The sequence below is a fragment of the Ictidomys tridecemlineatus genome, chromosome 13, assembly GCF_052094955.1.
Source record: "Ictidomys tridecemlineatus isolate mIctTri1 chromosome 13, mIctTri1.hap1, whole genome shotgun sequence".
Lineage (NCBI taxonomy): Eukaryota > Metazoa > Chordata > Mammalia > Rodentia > Sciuridae > Ictidomys > Ictidomys tridecemlineatus.
Window position 1 is genome coordinate 97,356,038 of NC_135489.1, and position 20,194 is coordinate 97,376,231.

Consider the following 20,194-nt stretch of genomic DNA (forward strand, 5'->3'; position numbering starts at 1 on the left):
TGGTTGTCTAACAAGAAAGTCCCTTTATTCCCAAGGAGCTGAGTCCCTGAGATCAAGGTCAAGGCTGATAAGACTCTAGCAGCATTGCCACAGCAGCTGGAGGTAGCACATGTATTTGACATCTTACTTGTTCCTAGGAGAAACTACAGGGCCTTCTAAGGGGGAAACAGAGTGCCAGTTACCCCCCCAGGAGTTTGCTCACCAGAGGAACACTTCCACGGTCAGAATCCCTACAATTGATGGGCTACAGAAGTTCAAGTCTTGGTTTTTTTAAGGTTTTCCAGCTTGCATCTCTAAATTTTTCAAAATTCCTTCCACAAACCAGTTCCAAAAGTTGCTGCACTGCATGGTCAGGTTAGTCCCACTAACAATTCCACCTCCTGATACCTTCTTCCAAGGTTAACACTGGAAATTTCTTGCAGTGGTTTTCAAATAGTCTCCTTCAGCCTCGGTATCCTTAAATGAGAAGAGTGATGGCAATAGCTACTCCCTGGATTTGTCACTCAGCTCCTGGCCCACCATGTAGCTTAAGATACCCTGGGTATTTTTATTTGTCCATTTAATCTAGGTTCTTAGGGGCACCTTTATCCATGTATCTGAGGATTCAGCTACAGTTCACACTTAGCTAAAGTTGTTTAAGTTTCAGTGTGTTTTATTTCTTATAGCTTAGATAGGAGGTGTCCCCCAAAAGCTCATGTGTGAGAAAATGCAAGAATCTTCAGAAGTAAAATGATTCATTTATGAGGGCTGTAACCTAGTCAGTGGATTAATCCACTTAAGTGGATTCTCTGGGTGGTAACTGCAGGTAAGTAAGGAATGTCTGGAAGAAGTGGGTCAATGGGGCTCCGCCATTGGGGCTATACTTTGTCCCTGGTTGAGCAGAGCTCTCTCTTTCTCTGATTGCTGGGTGTCATGAACTGAGCAGATTTCCTCCACCACACCCTTCTGCCATGATGGTCTGCCTTACCTCAGGTCCAAAGCTCCAGTGTCGGCCAACCATGGACTGAAACTCCAAAACTATGAGCCGAAATAAACTTTTCCTCCTCCAAGTTGTTCTTGACAGGTATTTTGATCACAATAATGAAAAGCTAACTAAAACAGAAACTGTTATCAGGAAGTGAAATTGTTGCTGTGACTAACCTGACCACGCAGTTCAAAACTGGTTTGTGGAAGGAATTTTGAAAAGTTTAGAAATGTAAGCTGGAAAACCTTAGAATGTTATAAGTGGAGCTTAATGAGTGATTCTGGTGGGAGCTCAATTAGAATGCTGATAGGACTGTGAACAGTAAAGACTGGGCTCATGAGGTTCCAGAGGGAAAAGAGGACTGTTGAAAACTGGACAAAAAGCCATTTGTGTTACATTCTGGAAAATAAATTGTCTACATTTTCCCCATGTCTTAAGATTTTTTTATGAGGCTGAATTCAAATGGTTCATCAGTTATTTAATCCACTTAACCCGATTAACTGGATAGTAACTATAGGCTGGTAGTGTGTGATTCCATGCCTGTAACATGGAATTGGTCCATGGAGGCATGCCTTTGAGATTTATATTCTGTCCACGCTGAGCAGAGCATGTGCTTGCGTACCCCTACTCCCCGTCATGTCATTAATTAATATGGCAGAGGAAATTTCAAGACAGAACAATATTCAGGTGGTGGCATGGATATTGCTGGTGTGGTATATTTTAGTTAAGTTTACTGTGGATCATCAGGAGCCGAACAGCTGAGCAGAAAGATAAGGAAAATAAGCAGTTAGGCCAGAAAATTATAAGTAAAACTGGGTCAAGAACAGTGTGGTTGTTAAAGAGATTACAGCTACTAAAAAGATGCCAAGTTCTTTACACAAAGACCATAGGAAAGATGGTTTGAGAGCATCTCAGCAATTGGTAAGACTACACCCATTACAGGCTCAAGGGTATGGAAGTAAAAATTCTTTTGAGAAGAGACTATAGGGGAACCCTGCTTGCTTGGGCAGGGGCAGCGGGCAGGAAGTTCTTTGACCATGTTCAGCTGCCCAGACACTCGAGAGTGCTGTAGTGATGATCCTAAGAGGCTTGGTTACCACTGAAATGGCAGCAGATCTTGGCATCTACCACATGGTGCTACTTTTGCAGAAATGAAGGATGCTGAAGTTGGGAGGTTATGGCTTCCACCAAGATTTCAAAGGAGGTCCTGGGAAGCCATGCAAGATGTAGCGTGGTTGAAATCCTTGCAGGCAGCCTCTGAGAGGGAGATGCATGAAGCTGTGAGAAGGAAGCTGAACGCCAGTATAGACCTCCCGAGACTAAGAGATACTTGTAACATGGAGCCTCTGTCAAGGAAAGCTTCAGGACTTGGGAAAGAACAAGCCAAGAAAGAGACCATGTGGGCTAAAACCAAAAAAAAAGTCACAGGGGCAGAGCTACACAAACCCTTTGGAGAGAACATCACAATTCCATGTGCCCCAGACACCAGATGCGAAGCTACGGGACTTGTTTGCCCGGCTGGATTTTGGTCTCGCTTTGGGACTACTCCTTCTTTCACTGTCCCTATTTGTACCTTGTGAATGGAAATGTTTACTCTGTGTCATTATATGTTGGATATATGTAACTCACTTGTGATCTTTACAGGGGAATCACCCAAGAGTTTACCTTGAGTCTCAAATGAGATTGGACTTGGACTTTTGGGTAATGCTGAAACTATTAAGAATATAAGAACTCTTGGAAATGGTCTAAAAATGTATTTGCACTGTGCAATGGGGCATGAGATTTTGGGGGCCAGGAGAAGAATGTTGTGGTTTAGATATGAGGCATCCTCAAAAAGTTCAGGTGTGAGAAAATGCAAGAATGTTCAGAGGTGAAATGATTTGGATTATGAGAGCTGTAACCTAATCAGTGGATTAATCCACTTGAATGGATTCACTGAGTAGTAACTGTAGGCAAGTAGGATACGGCTGAAGGAAGTGGGTCAGTGGGGGGTCTACTGCTGGGGTTTATATTTTGTCCTTGGTGAATGGAGCTCTCTCTCTCCTTCCTGTTGGTCATGAGCTGAGCTGCTTTCCTCCATCATACCCTTCTGCCATGATGTTCTGCCTCACCTTGGGCCCAGAGTTATGGAGTGGGCATGGACTGACCTCGGAAACTGTGATCCAAATAAACTTTTCATTTTGCTCTTGATGGGTCTTTTGGCCACAGAAACACAAAAATAGCTAAAACAGAAACCAAGATGACCTTGAAGGTCCTCAAACCTACAGCTTTTCAGTTCCTTCTGCTTTCTCTACTAAGTCTGGACACTCAGCTCTCAGTTGGTAAGTCCCAGAACTTCCCAATCTTAGGAAACTGATGGCACAACCGTGGTAGATGGGCTTTGTGGAAACCCAAGACCACGATATTAAAAAAAAATCATAAATCCAATCAAGCTTCTGAAAGATTTCTTTGGGAAATAGATGGAATCGGGTGAAACAGCACTGTTATTAAAAATAATAACTCAAGGGCACAGAATAAAATTAGCTTTCTGAATGAGAAACGTTAAAAGCAGAAACATGCAGGGGTGGAGACAGAGTCCCTGCAACAGAAAGGAGAATATGTCACTGATAGAATACACTGAGCTGGCTTGCTCAAGAATTCAAAGAAATAATGGGAGTGTGTAGGCAAGACATAAAAGCCATCAGAAAAGAGCTCAATTTATAAAGACGCTCAAAGAAAACTCAATTCCTCGGGGGCAAAAGGAAAATAAATGAGAAATGTTGCTCCTTCCACGCTTAAGAAAAGAGCGATAACCACCAATAGCAAGACAAAAGCCATCATTTGACAAAAGAGTCATATGCTGCAACTATTGAGTCTGAGCAGAAAACGCATGGACAGGGATAGAAGCAAAGAGGGAGCTGGGAAAGATGAGTCAGAGCTGTCACCAGCTGCAGACTCTGGCTTCACCCTGGAAAGCCATGAGCTGCCACCTCAGAGATCTACAAATATCCTGGAGAGGCGACCCAGCTGTGGCCAATGATGCGGGTAACAGTGTATCTGTCCTTCCACCCGGGAGTCTCATGGGGTGCGGGGGATTGGGGAACACATTGTTGGAACCAGACTGCAGAAGATCCCATGAGGACATGGGAAACTAGGGACAAGAGGACCAGGACAACATGTCCATGAGTCTCAGGAGAGCTAGAAGCTCCGAGGTGAAGCTTCTACTGCAGACTCCAAGTTAATCCTGCTGAACATGTAAGACCATAACCGTGAGTTTCCACCATGAGGATCCCTCCGCAAAGGACCTCGTTGAAGGAAGGATGAAGGACAGCTTGAAGCTCCATGAACCTGAGAAATAGTAGTGCAAGTCACAATAAAAGATGTGTGTGTGTCCGTGTAGGAGAAAGAAGGACAGACGCTGGAAACTTGGCTGACTACTGAGAAGGGCTCTCCTGTACTACAAGAAGAGAGACTTTTGCTTTTCCCTCTGTCATCCAATGTGGAATATTTACAACAGAAGCAGGTCCCTGTATGACTTATGCAATTACAAGTAATTGCGTGGCTAAAGGGTAAGGAAAAGAAACTGATGCTTGGCTCCAGGGTTCTCAAACTTGAGCATGAATTAGAATCCCCTGGAGGCTTGTTAAGTACCGTGTGCTTGGCCCCGCCCCAGACCTCTGGACTCAGTATTGCTGCAAGATCTTATCCGCAGACTTTCTAACAATCGATAGCTTTGAATGGTGGAACGAGCGGAGCTTAAAATGTCACTGGAGGTTCTAGAATTTCAATCCAGATGACCTCACTCCACACGTGTCACATTATGCATGGCTGATGAGACATCGAGCAGTAAAAAGGAGTTGGACAGAATGAGGGAGTCCCTAGCTACGAGGCTAAAAAGCAGGAGAGAAGGGGTGTTGGGGTGTGCAGTGGAGCCATCCCATTCAGGTGTCACATCACATCTGGATCTCCACTAGATGACCAGGGCTATCTCTGTGTGACAGCATGAAGGGAGATTTATTTATGGACTGTTGTTTTTGCAATATATTTCTTAGATTTCTAAATATAAAAATCAATTCACCCTGGAAATTCCCCCAAACTATACTTTCTGCATCTTTCAAACTTGCTGAGTATTTATGACTCTGGTAATTTTTAAAAAATATATGTGATGAGCCTCCTTTGCCTCAAGGAGGTGTCTGCTTGAGATGGTGACTCCTGTTTTGGAGGTAACGGACGCAGCTCAGATGCCCTCTCTGCACCATACAGGCTGGCAAGGACTCATTCTTACCCAAATAGCACGCCTCATCCTAAAAGACAAGTAGCTTTGATGAACCCCAGGAGGTACATCTATGCTATGGTTGAGAAAATATTTTCTTCTGTTTAAAAATAAATGAATAAAGGCCCAGCATGGTGATGCATATCTGTAATCCCAGCAACTTAGGAGGCTGAGACAGAAGGACCACAAGTTCAGGGTCAGCCTCAGCAATTTAGTGAGATCCTGTCTCAAAATAAAAGAATCGAATTGTACTGGGGATATAGCTTAGTGGTAAAGTGCTCCTGGGCTAAATCCCTAGTACCAACAAACAAACAAAAGGGCCACCTGATGTGGGTGTCCTGCATGCACACAGCGAGAAGCCATGTTGAATTATCGTGTGGTACCTGTGCTTTAATAGAGCACTAGTCTGAAAGGAGCATCCCATATCAACATGGAAGATGGCATGACAGGGGAGAGTCAGAAGAGCCGGGAAAAGAAGTGAAAGAAGTGAGGCTGGGGGCTGGGGATGTGGCTCAAGCGATAGCGCGCTCGCCTGGCATGCGTGTGGCCAGGGGTTCAATCCTCAGCACCACATACCAACAACGATGTTGTGTCCCCCGAGAAATGGAAAATAAATATTAAAAAATTCTCTCTCTCTCTCTCTCTCTCTCTCTCTCTCTCTCTCACTCTCTCTCTTTCTTAAAAAAAAAAAAAAAAAAGAAGTGAGGCTTGGGTCCTCTCTGGACTGGAATAGGAACTAACTTCGATATTAGAACCAGGATTTTAAAATGCTAGCTTTGTTGGGAGTGGTGGTGCACACCTGTAATCCCAGCTACTTGGGAGGCTGAGGCAGGAGGACAGCAAGTTCAAAGGGAGCCTGGGAAACTTAAGGAGACCCTGTGCCAAAACAAAAATTATGTGTATATATGTAATTTTTATATCTCTGTATAAATGTATATAGATAGAATTCAGAGGCTGAGCGCTTGCCTAGCATGTGTGAGGCTCTGGGTCCCATCATCAGTTCTGGAAAAAAAAATGGTTTAAACTTGCGCATTGATATTTAAGGTCATTTGAAGTGGCAGATACACAAAGGAAAGGTGCGCCCTGCACACCCTCAGGACCATGCAGAGGAAATTGGAACACGAGTCACCGAGTGACAGTGTGGATACAGAGCCACGGGCACTCTCACTCACGGGCTGGCCAGAGTATAAATTGGAGAAAACACTTTGAAAATCTGACTGGCACTTTTTCCCAAAGGGGAACATGAGCATGCCCGATGACCCAGCAATACACACGGAGAGAAATGAACCCATATGGGCACCCGAAGAAGTCTGCAAATATTCCCAGTAGCACGATTCATCATGACTTCACACTGGAAAAGCAGCAAATATCCACCAACAGTTATAAACAAACCAACCATAGCACATTCACGTGATATAACATCACAGAGCTATGAAAATGGAAGACCCTCAACGACGTGCTGTGCTTGATCCCTGTAACTGACAACAGAGAGGAATGTGTGAGTCAGCTTTCCATTACTCTAACAAATACCTGAGATCATCAACTTATGAAGAGAAAAGGTTTATGTTGGCTCACAGTTGGGGAGGTTTCAGTCCACAGTCCATTGGCCCTGAGGCTTTTGTGGTAAGGCATCATGGTGGGGAGCCAAGCTGCTCACCTCATGACCAGGATACACAAAGAGAGGAAGCAGAAGAAGCTGGAGTCACACAGTTCCCTTCAAGAGCATGTCCCCAATGACCTTACCAGCTCACAAAAGCACCAAGAAGAGGACCGATGCTTCAGGGAACATTCCGGATCCAGACTGTAAGCAAGGCTCTTCAACCACACAGTATTCATTCAGCACATGTTGACCGAGACCCGCTTGGTGCCAGACGCTCATCTAGACACCGGGCAGGACACCAGATGAGTAAGGTCCTCTACTTACGGAGGATCCACTTGGTCGGGAAAGTAGGTCAAAAGTCTGAATAAATAATCCGTGTGGCCTTCACCTTCCTTCGGCACCTCTTGTGCCAGCTGCCCGCCCATACTCCTGCAGAGCCAGATCTGTCACCCCCTTCCTGTCCCTTCACACATCCTGTGTCTGCATATGTGATTTCTCCTGCCTGGAATCTCTTCCTTCCCGGGCTTGTCTCCTTCCTCCCTCCCCTTCTCCATTTCTCAGGTCTTTCCTTATGGCCTCTAATGATCCATATCAAATATCACGTGGCCAACAAAGCCCCCCACTCCTCCTCATCTCCCAAGAGGGCCCTCGGCCTTCCATGAACACTGACCTGGCTGCCTGCTGGCACAGATGCCTTTTTTCAATTTTTTTTTTTATCATACCATCACGCTTGGCACGGAGAATGTAAGAAATCCATGCTGCCAAAACTCAAAATAGAGAAAACTTCAATGTTTAAGGCTGTCTGGCATGGCCATCTCCTTCCTCCCTGCCGATACACTGGCACCCCAGCTCTGCTCCAAAATGTCGAGCCAGGGCCCTGCACCATCCCCCTGAACGCCCAACACAAGTTCCAGCTCCAGTTCACACTTTCTTGTCGCTCAAGCTGTAGAACGGTGCCTCTCTGCATTCCTAAAACCTTGCATGGAATGGGTACAAAATCCATGTTTGTTGAAGGGATTCACCACGGGCTAATGAAGTTATTTAAGATGCTTTTGACAACCCCCACCCCGCCCCGCCCCGCCCAGTGGTGAGGACTAGAAAGCACTCCATTTGACAGCGCAGGGATCTCGTGAATCATGATTTTTTCATTAACTTTTCATTTCTCTTATTAGCACCCGTTTGTATCGGTGGGTGATATGTAAAGGACTTGAACATTCTCTGACAGTGCTCCCCTGAAGTTATGCTGTGATTTAGACAGAACACTGTAAAATAGACAGGCATCGCCCCCTCGGCTCTATTAATCCCAAATCGTGTCTGAGGGTGGGCACGTTGCAGTGAAAGAGCAATGAGGGGACATGCCAGGTGGCGGGTGAGCTTAGCAAAGGAAGAAGGGGGTAAAAGGTGCTCATGCGTGTCCTGTTCTGTGAGTCCACAGCCGGGGCAAAATGAACAGGTTTTCTGGGGGAGGTCATGGACCTTCGACATGGGACCCTACCCTGGGCATAACCAGAGCAAGTTGGGGTGGTGGCTCAGTAGTAGAGCACTCGCCTGCACGTGCGAGACCCTGGGTTCGATTCTTAGCACCACATAAAAATAAATAAATAAAAACAAAGGTGCTGTGTACCACTAAAAGAAATAAATACTTTAAAAATAAATTAAAATAAAATAAAAGGGTTTTAAAAATTGGGCTGGGGGGTGTAGCTCTGGTGAAGCACTTGTCTAGCAAACAGGAGGCTATAGATTCAATACCCAGCACTGCTTCAATCAATCAATCAATTAATGGAAAAAAATTGTATGAATTTCAGCATTTTCTCTCCGTTTACCCACGTGCTTATTTTCCCTATCTATGCTGAATTAGGGGTGCAGGTACGTTTCCTGAAGATCGATAAGTTGATGCTCTCCAAATTGAATCACATGCTTAGTGCCCTAACGATGGATTATAATATTAAGACGGGTGTGTATTCTATGCACCTATCACCTAATCTTTAAGGGTGAATCTTAATTTGGCACGTGCACCTTTGAACAGAGTCTCCCGAAATCATCCCACTCGACATTTACTAAATGTTTCCGTGTGCCGAGCACGCAGAGAAAAGGCAAGAAGACAGAGCCACTGACTTCAAATTTCACTCTTTCTATCTTCGGTTCTTTTTAAAGCAGGAGACTTTCTATAAAAAGCATATGCCACTTTGCCTGGACTGGAAAATGGCAAAAGTCCTATAAAACGTACATATATTTCTGTGATCCGCTTTATAGAAGACAAGAGTGGACTTTGGGGTCAGACAGCCCTAAATGGAAGACTCACGGCTAACTCCTGGTGCGAACTTCAACAGATTCCTGGACCTTGTGGAGTCTCTGTTTCCTCATCTGCAGAATGGGTTACAGCGGGAATTCCACGAGAGGTCATGGGCCTTCGACAGGGGACCCTGCCCTGGGCATAACCAGAGCAAGTTACACACCACTGCGTTCCGGACATTGATTATTCACGGGTGATATTTGGCTGTGCTGTTTCCAATTTCCTTTCTTGCTATGGTTTCAATGATTTGAATCCCACCCAAACTCCTAGGTGGCCATGTCATACCCAGGGCTTTAGAAGCGAGGCGTTTGGGAGGCGATCAAGTCAGGAGGACGAAACCCTCGTGAAGGCAACATAAAAGAGCCCCAGAGAGCCCCCACGTCCCTCCCGCATGAAGACGCAGTGAGAAGCTGTCAGGCCTAAGGATGGACACCAAATCTCTTGGTGCCTGGAACTTAAGCTCCAGAACTGTGAGCAATAGCTTTCCATTATTAATAAATTATCCAGTCTCCGGTATTTTGTTGTAACAGCTCAGATGGGCTAAGACACTAACTCTTTTTGCCTTCTTTTTTGGCCAATTCTGCAGAATGTAATTGTGGGTGATTTATTTTCATTTTGATCATGTATCTGAATATCACTTTATTGCGTTAGAAATGAAATTTAATGTAAATATTAACGCCTGATCTCTTTTCTCTAATCTAAGGAAATAATAAGCATGAGAGAGAAAAAAAATACCTGGTCCTTCTCCACCTTTCTTCCTAAGGCCTTTCCACACTGTACCCTGGACATCTAGGATACTTTTTCCTCCCTCTCCATCTAGTTAATTGAGATTTATCTTCAGACCTCCGACCCTGGATGAGGTCAATTCCCACCGATCCTTGGCTCATTTGATTTAACCATGGCTGGATCTTTGCAATTATTTTGGACACGTGCTGTGGGTTGAATGTGTTCTTCCCAAGTTCACATGTTGGAAACACAACCCTCAGATTCATAGTCTCCTGTTATTTGGAGTGGTGCCTTCGGGAGATAATTATGTTTAGATGAAATTGGTTCTCTATGATGGGATTAGTGGCTTTATAAGAAGATGACAGGGCTGTTTGTCCACACCTGTCCTCTCACCATGGAATTCCCTTCACCTGTTTTATGATGCAGCAAGAAAACCTTCACCAAATGCAGTCCTCTTCTTAGACTTTCCTACCTCTAAAACTAAAAGAAATAAACTTATTTACTTCATAAATTACCCAATCTCAGGTATTCTGTTGCAATAACACTAACCAAATTCAGATGAGGCAGAATTCACAAGCCACAAAAATTCACTTTTCAAGTGTACAATTCAGTGATTTTAGTGTATTCACAATGTTATACAATCATCATCACTGTTTTATTCCAGAACCTTTTTATCACCCCAAAAAGAAACTCCAGACACAATTAGGAATTATTTCCCATCCCTCCCCATCCAGTTTCCAGCAACCCCTAATCTCCTTCCTGTCTCTACATAGATTTCCAATTCCACAAAGACTGTATAAATGAAACTTTGCATACGTTTCTTTTTACCACTGGCTTCTTTCACTTAGCATAATGCTTCAAGGTTCTCCATGTTGTTATGTGTGTCTGTACTTCATTCCTTTTTATGGCTGACTGCTATTTCATCATGTGTGGCTAGACATGCCACACCCTGTTTATCCGTCCAGAAATTGATAGAATTTGGGTAGTTTCCACTTTTTTGCTATTATGAATCCTGCGGCTGTGAATATTCAAGTGTGAGTATTCATGTAGAGAAGCATTTTCAGTTTTCTTTGGTCAATAGCTAAGAGTGAAATTTCAGGTTTAATATACCCAAGCATCACCAGATTGTTTGCCACAGCAGTTGTGAAATTTTACATTCCCCCTGGCCATGTAGGAAGGTTCTAGTCTCTCCATATCATCACCACCCCTTGTTATTGTCTGACTTTCTTCTTCCTCCTCCTCCTCCTCCTCCTCCTCCTCCTCCTCCTCCTCCTCCTCCTCCTCTTCCTTCTCTCTTCTTCTTCTTGTCTTATTATTATTATTATTGCCATCCCAGAAGTCAGGATACTGCTTCATAGCACTATCTCATTGTGCTTTTGATTGGCATTTCTCTGAAGATGCTGACCATCTTTTTATGAGATTATTAGCCACCTACATCTTCTTTGGAGGACTATCTTTTTAAATTCTTTGCCCAGTTGTTAATCATCTCTTTTTCCTTTACTGTTGTGTTGTAAGCGTTCTTTATGTATTCTGAATGCTAGTCTCTTATCGGGTATACAATTTGCATGTATATTTTTCCTCATTCTGTGAGTTGTCTTTCTGTTTTCTTGATAGTGTCCTTGGAAGCACAGAATTTTAAAACTTTGATGAAATCAAATTTATCTAAAGAATGCTGTTTGTGTTTATCTAAGAAAAGTTTCTTAGGCATGTATTACTATCTAAGAAACTATTGCCTAACTTAAGATCACAAAGATGTATCCTTCTTTATAGTTATAGGCTTTGCTATTACAATTAGGTCTTTGACACATTAGTTTTTGCATATAATATGGGGAAAGGGTTCAATTAATTCTTCAGCATGTAAATATCTGGATATCCCAGCGCCATCTGGGTAGAAATAGAAAAGACAGCTCTCTGTTGGATGGTATTGGTACCCATATCAAATGCATGGATCGGGAGACTATCATGTTAAGTGAAATTAGCCAATCCCAAAAAATGACGGTCAAATGTTCTCTCTGATACGTGGATGCTAATACACAACAAGGTGTGGGGAGAACAGAAGTTCAGTGGGTTAGACAAAGGGGAATGAAGAGAAGAGAGGGGAGATAGGAATAGGAAAGAAAACGGAGTGAATCTGACATAACTTTCCTACATACATATATGAATACACCACAGTGAATCTCCACATCCTGTACAACAACAAAACTGGAATCCTAATTAGCATAAGATATATTCCATGTTTGTATAAATATGTCAAAATATACTCTACTTCGTTGTATATCTAAAAAGAACAAATGAAATTTTAAAAAATAAATTGATCACAAATATATGGGTATATTTCTGAACTCTCAATTCTATTCTACTAATCTATATTATCATAATATCACAAGCCGTAGTCACATTGTCTTGAAGTCATGAGATTGACTTGTACTTCTTTTTATGTCTTTTTCAAGATTATCTTGGATATTTAGAACCTGGCTACATTTTTTTAAATTGTTTAATTAATTACTTACTTATTTGTTTATCTTCAAATAGTTTATCTGATTACCTGACTAGTTTAACTTTTTCTCTAGCATGCAATCACACCTATCTTTGACCCTAATTGTATTCCCAACACCTGTACAGGACCTGACACTAATATAAACTCAGTGTAATGTGCTGAATACATGAATGAATGACAGATAATCCATTTTTATAATGATAAATATTCAAAACAGTCTAACCATCCAAAAATAGAGAAAAAAATGTTTAAGTATGTTGTAGTACATTAATAGAATGAAATAGTATTCAGTCATTGAAAACTGTGTCTTCCCATAATATTTAATGATTTAGGAAATCATTGAGCCCAATCTCAGTTTTGCGTTAATGAAAATAAGGGCTAAGAAAAAGCAAGGAATTTTTAATAGAAGTCATCATGGATGGTTGTGGTTACAGGTGATTTTAATTTTCTCTATTTTCTACAATTTTACCCTTATGAAAGAAAGCTAAAGATTGTTAACTAAAAGTATTCCCACTAATTCAGGTCGTGCACAGACTTTTGAATGTTTAGTCATGTTTGATGGTTCTCTCTCTAGAATTTTATTGTTGGTAGAGCCAACCCCTAATGAATCAAATGGCTGCAGTCTATCAGGGGAGGTGGCCACATGTTATGAATTGTTCTTTAAGAAATCAGAGTTATTCAGTTGCATCCAGGGCAGCAGCACCCAGAAAGAAGACCTCCAGACAACAGAGGCAGAAGTGATGTTGGTAGTGGTGGCCCAAGGACAGCATCGTTCTAAACGAAGAAAAATGGAAAGCATTCCCTCTAAAAACTGGAACAAGATAAGGATGTCCTCTTTCACCACATATATTCAACATCATCCTTGAAACTCTAGCCAGAGCAATTAGACCAAAGAAAGAAATTAAAGGGATACAAATAGGTAAAGAAGAACTCAAACTACCACTATTTGCTGATAACATGATTCTATATCTAAAAGATCCAAAACATTCCACCAGAAAACTTCTAGAATTAATAAATGAATTCAACAAAGTAGCAGGATATAAAATCAACACCCATAAATCAAACACATTCCTATACACAGCAATGAGTCCACCAAAAGAGAAATTAGGAAAATTACTCCATTCACAATAGCTTCAAAAAAAGTAATTAAATAAAATAGCTGGGAATCAGTCTAATAAAAGAAGTGAAAGACTTCTACAATGAAAACTATAGAACACTAAAGAAAGAAATTGAAGAAAAACCTCAAAAGATGGAAAAATCTCCTATGCTCCTAGATAGATAGGCAGAATTAATATTGTCAAAATGTCCATACTATCAAAAGCATTACACAGATTTAATATAATTACTATTAAAACCTCAATGACATTCTTTATAGAAATAGAAAAAAAAGCAGTCATGAAATTTATTTGGAAAAACAAGAGACCCAGAATAGCCAAAGCAATCCTTAGCAAGAAAAGTGAAGCAGGAGGTATCACAATACTAAACCTTAAACTATACTACAGAGCTATAGTGACAAAAATGGAATGGTTTTGGCACCAAAATAGACTTGTAGACCAATGGTACAGAATAGAGGACACAGAGACAAACCCACATAAATACAGTTATCTCATACTAGACAAGGGTGCCAAAAACATTCACTGGAGAAATGATACCATATTCAACAAATGGTGCTAGCAAAACTGGAAATCCATATGTAGCAAAATGATATTAAACCTCTGTCTCTCACCCTGCACAGAATTCAAGGCAAAGTGGACCAAAGACTTAGGCACTATAACACAGACTGTGCACCTAAGAGAAGGAAAAATAGGTCCAAATCTTCACCACATCAGCCTAGGATCTGACTTCCTTAACAAGACTCCTAAAGCACAAGAAGTAAAATTAAGAATCAATAAATGGGATGGATTCAAATTAAAAAGCTTCTTCTCAGCAAAGGAAACAATCAATAACATGAGGAGTGAACCTACAGACTAGGAGAAAATCTTTACCACATGCACCTCTGATAAAGCATGAATCTCTAGGATATATAAAGAACTCAAAACACTTAACACTAAAAACAAATAACCCCATCAATAAATGGGCTAGGGAACTGAACAGACACTTCACAGAAGAAGGAATACATTGATCAACAAATATATGAAAAAGTGTTCAACATCACTAGCAATTAGAGAAATGCCAATCAAAACGACTCTAAGATTTCATCTCACTCCAGTCAGAATGGCAATCATCAAGAATACAGGCAACAATAAATGTTGCGAAGGTGTTAGGGAAAAGGCACACTCATACACTCCTGGTGGGACTGCAAATTGGTGTAACCACTATGGAAAGCAGTGTGGAGATTCCTCAGAAAACTGGGAATGGAACCATCAGCTATCCCTTTCCTCAGTGTATACACAAAGGACTTAAAATCAGCATACTACAGTAATGCAGCCACATCAATGTTTATAGCAGCTCAATTCACAATAGCTAAACTATGGAACCAACAGTAGATAAATGGATAAATATATACTCAATGGAATGTTACTTCGCTTTCAAGAAGAGTGAAATTATGGCAATTGCCAGTAAATGGGTGGATTTGGAGACTATCATGCTAAGTGATGTAAGCCAATCCCAAAAAACCAAAGGCCAGATGTTTTCTCTAATATGTAAATGCTAATTCACAATAAGGCGGAGGGCACTAGAGAAGAATAGCATGGCCTTAGATTAGGTAGAGGGAAGTGAAGGGAGGGGAAGGAGGGAATGTGGGGATAGGAAAGACAGTAGAACTAAACAGACATTATTACTGAATGTATATATGTGACTGCATGACCAATATGATTCTGCAACGTGTACACTTAGAAAACTGAGAAATTATATCCCATCTATATGTATAATATATAAAAGTGCATAAATGCACTCTACAGTCATGTTTAAACAATTAAAACAAAATTTAAAAAAAATTTAAAAGGAAATCAGAGTTCAAAAGGTTTGGGGTATAACAATCACTGTCAAAAAGTGCCTACCTGAGTCTTATCCCCGACTTGGCAAATCAATATCCCACAAGCATGTGGGGACCCACAAGCCCCATGAATTTCCTCTCTTTTATCCAAACCCTATGGTTTGTTCTTCCTCTCCCACTGATGTCCAGTGGGCCTGGCTGTGGGTCAGTGCTATCACCCACTCAGACAGAGATCAAATGAAATTGATTTACAGAACACATAGCAATTTTAAAATTCAAGCAAAATTCTGTTCTCAAATACTTAGATTTGAAAAAAAAATCCTTTAGAATTGGTGAAGTTAGTTGTGGATTGACAACATAGTGGGTCCACCGCAGATACCCCCAACACCCACATCCCACCATCTAAGGAGTCAAGCACAATGGTCTAACACATGGATCTGACAGCACCTTCTCACGACTTTCAAAGTCAATCACTGCCTATTCTTCAGCTTCTATAATCAGATGTGTTCATCTGATGTGATGACCAAAATAATCAAGTTCCCTAACCACTTGACTGAGTGATGCTAAAGTTAAGATTGTTAGGAATGTTCATAAACTTTTGAGAAAAGGAAATACTTTGAATTTGATGAATTAATTCATCTAATCTACATCATATAGCATTTTGTGTCATCAGTTATGTATTTAAAAGTTTCCTCTAAATAATAGCCTTGAATTTGTCTAAAAGTTCCTATCTGCACTAGAGTAATTTCCCACACTTAATAGTATCAGTCCACCAGTATTGTTAGTCATTTTTTTATTTAAAACGTCATCTTCATAAACTAATCAATGGTGGCAGAAGAGTCAGAATATTCTGGAAGATATTTTTAAAAAGCTTCTGGGGAACTCTAGGAACATGCTTTAGATCTAGGCAGATGGTGTTTGCCTGGATGTGTTGTGAAGATGCATGTGCTCACAGAGCTCAATTTTTAAGGTTTCATGGTCTACCGTGTACGTGGTATTCAACGAAAAAGAACGAAAGGTCATTTCTTGGAAGAGAGACCTAGAAATGGCAAGAAACTTTGGAAGCCACGAACAAGTATCAAAAAATTGAAATCACTCATAATAAATTCACCCAGAACAACTTGATATTGTCATAAATGTTTTCCGAAGCCCTGTTTATACGGTAGCAGATGTTGGAGATCTGTATGTATATATGTGACTGCATGACCAATATGATTCTGCAACGTGTACACTCAGGAAAATGAGGAGTTATATAATACCAGAGACTTTGACACCCCACTGGAAGCTGAAGTCCCACAGAGCCACCCACCCCTGATGGCTGTCCCACCGTCCACGCTGCTCCCTTCTAAAGGACTTCAAAACTATCGTGGGTATCACTTTGTCCTCTGTCCTCCGTGACAGGCTCATGCTGTTACTGCCGTGACCCCAAAACTCGCTTGCTGAATCTGTGAAGGGGAGAACCCATGATCTGGGCCGGGAAGGACGCTCGGCCACTTCCACCTGGCACCCCGTCAGCTCTCAACCTCCTCTGCACCGCAGCGTGTCGTATGGAATGGATCTCACACACTTTGGAAGGCTGACACATGGCAGGAGTCACTATCCTGTGACACACAAGTCACTCTCTCTTAAATAAAGTGTCATGAATAATCCACTTCCTTCACTCCAGGCAGAGGCTGGCCTGACTCATGGGGCTTTGGAGGCGAGGGGCGCACTCGGGATTGAACGGGACCAGGGATGGTTCGGACAGTGAGTGTGCCTGCCACATGCCAGGCACTCGGCCAGGCACAGGGCTCTCCCGTCATTCCTCCTGATGACCCTGTAAAGACAGGGCTGTTGTTGACCCCATTTGATAAAGAAGGTACTTGAGACTCAAGGACATTTCCATACAGCCATCTTCATCCCAGGAGGTGGAAATGAGGATTAGGTGAAGTTGCCCAGTGGTGCAGAGAGCTGGGCACCTGTGGCGGAGGGTGAAGCCGGCTCTCTCCATCTTTCTGATCATTCTTAGCATAGCCACAAACAGAAGCATGGGAAAGGCACTTCCCGGGGGACAGCCCTTTGGGAATAAGGGGGCTGGGTGTGCAAAGAAGAACCAACCCACCGACTCACTCTCCGTTTTCCTACCTCCTCTGCCAGACTGTTCCCCACTCCCACCCAGTTAATTCAGGGAAGAAAAACTAGTCACTTAGCTACATCCTATTCCCACATCTGCTTCCTCGGTAAGTGTGACAACGCTCATCTTTTATTTCACAGAGAAAATTGTATTAATATAAATGCCATATAGGGGCTCATCAAAAGAACCAGGAAGCCCTTATGAACACTGGCTGGTGGCGTGTGTCATCCGTCTCATGACGACAAGGAAGCTGACTCAGAGAGGAAGTGTTACTGGGGCTTGGTTAAAAGTAAACCTCTGTGCTGGGTTTCTTCTGAAGAATCCCGGCAGGGCAACCCACTGCGTCTGCTGGTCAGAGTCAGGGGACAAAGGTGAAGAAGTATTCCAAAAATACACACTCACACCCAGAAAAAGCCACATTCCAGCCAATGTGCAAAGGAGGTACAGCTAGCCATCCAGTTTTATTCGACGGCCTGCCCATTCTCACTCTGACGTGAACCTGACTGCTGAGCCTTGGAAAACTCATTCTCTCCCCGTGAGCGCTGGTTTTCCCCAACCTCCCAATAAAGAGGTCATTAGGCAAAAGGGCCCCAGGATGGCCGGAAAGCTCTTTCTGTGCAGCTGAGGCCAGGGCCAATAGCCAGTGTCTCCATTCGGATTGTGGTTACAGGGACATCCTCTGTTGCCTTTTCTTGGACCCCAGTCACTGAATTGGAATCGATCCCGGAACACTGGGTTTGGCTTTGAGATGGGATCTCACCGTGTGACCCAGTCTAGCTTCAAACTCCTGAGTTCAAGGGATGCTCCTGCCTCAGCCCCCAGTGCAGCTAGGATGGTAGGCACAGGCCACGGCACCCGGCCGGATCAGACCCTGTCTGAAATGTGGCTTGTGTCATGCCCTGAGACACTGGCCCTTAAGACCATTCTTCTTCCCTTCTCACTTCTAACGAACCACCACTCATCCCAGGACCTGGCGGAAATGACCAAGAACAGGGCCAGTCGTCTCTGAAGCCTGGGCTACAGTGATGCTATTAGGGGTCTCAGTACCCTCATTCTGGAACATCGCGCTCCAACTCATGGTTTTAAAAATACCTCTTCACAGGAAGCTTGTGCGTCTCCTGGATCTCATGGGACTGCTTCATGCTAACTCTCCTACAATGTCCGCACGGTCTTGCAGCCACCAGCCAGCTGGCTAGACTTGTTCTGGGTAGCCCTGAGCCACCCTAAATAGCTATGCTGGGAAAGCGGCAGACTCTTTCCTCATGTCGGCCCCTGAAGCACCATCATCTTCCTGCCTCTGCACTGGGTCACCTTCACACATACCACCCCCCCTTGCCTTAGGTTTCTCCCTCCTAAATCCCTACTGAGGGTCAGCCCCGCTCTGGATAACTCGACACTGGCATCTGAGGGTCACGCTATATAACTGCACAGTAAACTAATTCATGTGCAGGTTGGGCAGCCCAGCTCATCTGCCTCTTTGTACAGGAACTTTTTTTTCTATTCAACTTTCAAATTTCATTTTTCCTCACCAATGGGGACGATTCTTATTCTCATCCATAGTCTTTGTGGGGTTCTTTCCAGTCTAAAACCCATGAATGCGGATGACCAATGTGTCCGACAGAATGATGCAAAAATGTCATTTCTAAGAACAGGTCATAAAAAATATCACTACCTTGATCACTGCTCACTTTTTGGGCAGCCATCCACCAAGTCATACGGACATTCAAGCAGCCCTGTGGAGGGGTCTGGAGGATCTGAGAGGGCCTGAGACCTCCTGCATACAGCCAGGACCCATCAGCAGCCCTGCGAGTGGACCATCCTGAGACGGCTCCTCCAACTCCAGCAAGACTTCAAATGCAGCTGACATCTGACAACCTCATGAAAGACTCCAAGTCAGAACTTAAAAACAAAAGTTTTAAGCTACCGACTATTAATTTGTCATGCAACAACAAATACCCAACAGGGTGTGTTTCTCTGTTTCTCCATGATCCTATAACCTTGCAAGGATGGAGGTACACACACTACACACACACACACACACACATACTTTCTTAATTAAACTTTGAGCTTTGAGATCATAGAAGATTTACATGAAGTTGTGAGAAATAATTCAGAAAGATCCCCAGTTTTTCCCAATGATAACATCCTGCAAAACTCTATCAGATGAGTATCACAGTGAGGATACTGGTAAAACACATCACCTACAGAACAGCTCCATCGACACAAGGATCCCTCACCTTGCCCCTCTGTGGCCACGCCCACCTCCCTCCTGGTATACACACACACACACACACACACACACACACACACACACACACACCGGTGTTTAACCTCTGACACCATTTATCTCTTTTCTATTGCTATCATTTCAAGAAAGTTAAGTATGTGGAGTAATGGCAGCCTATCAACTTTGAGTAATGGCTGTCTTCATTCAGTGTGATTCTATGGAGAGTCATCCAGAATGCTCTGCGTATCAATAAGTCACTTCTTTTTGGAGCTGGGTAGTGTTCCACGGTATGCTTGTTTAACCGTCCACTCTTTGAAGGACATCTCCGCTGTTTTAGTTTTAAGCTGTTATGAATAAAGCTGCAAGGAACTTCTGTGTGCAGGTTTTTGCATGCACATGAAGTATCCCATCTCTGAGCTAAATGCCCAAGAGTGAAATTGCTGGTTCATACAGCAGTTGCATTTTTAGTTTTTAAAGAAATTTCCTGTGGTAGGAGGAACATATTGAGGTCCTAATCCCTGGAATCTGTAATGAGATTTTTTATGGCAAAAGGGACTCCATGATCAAGGATCTCGACAAGGAGAGAT

At 42.8% G+C, this 20,194-nt stretch overlaps 1 protein-coding gene across 2 annotated transcripts in view; it reads right to left on the reverse strand.

The window, feature by feature from the left end:
- Positions 1-20,194, reverse strand: part of Shc3 (SHC adaptor protein 3) — a 173,248-nt gene that overhangs the window by 133,136 nt on the left and 19,918 nt on the right. The window lies entirely within an intron of this gene.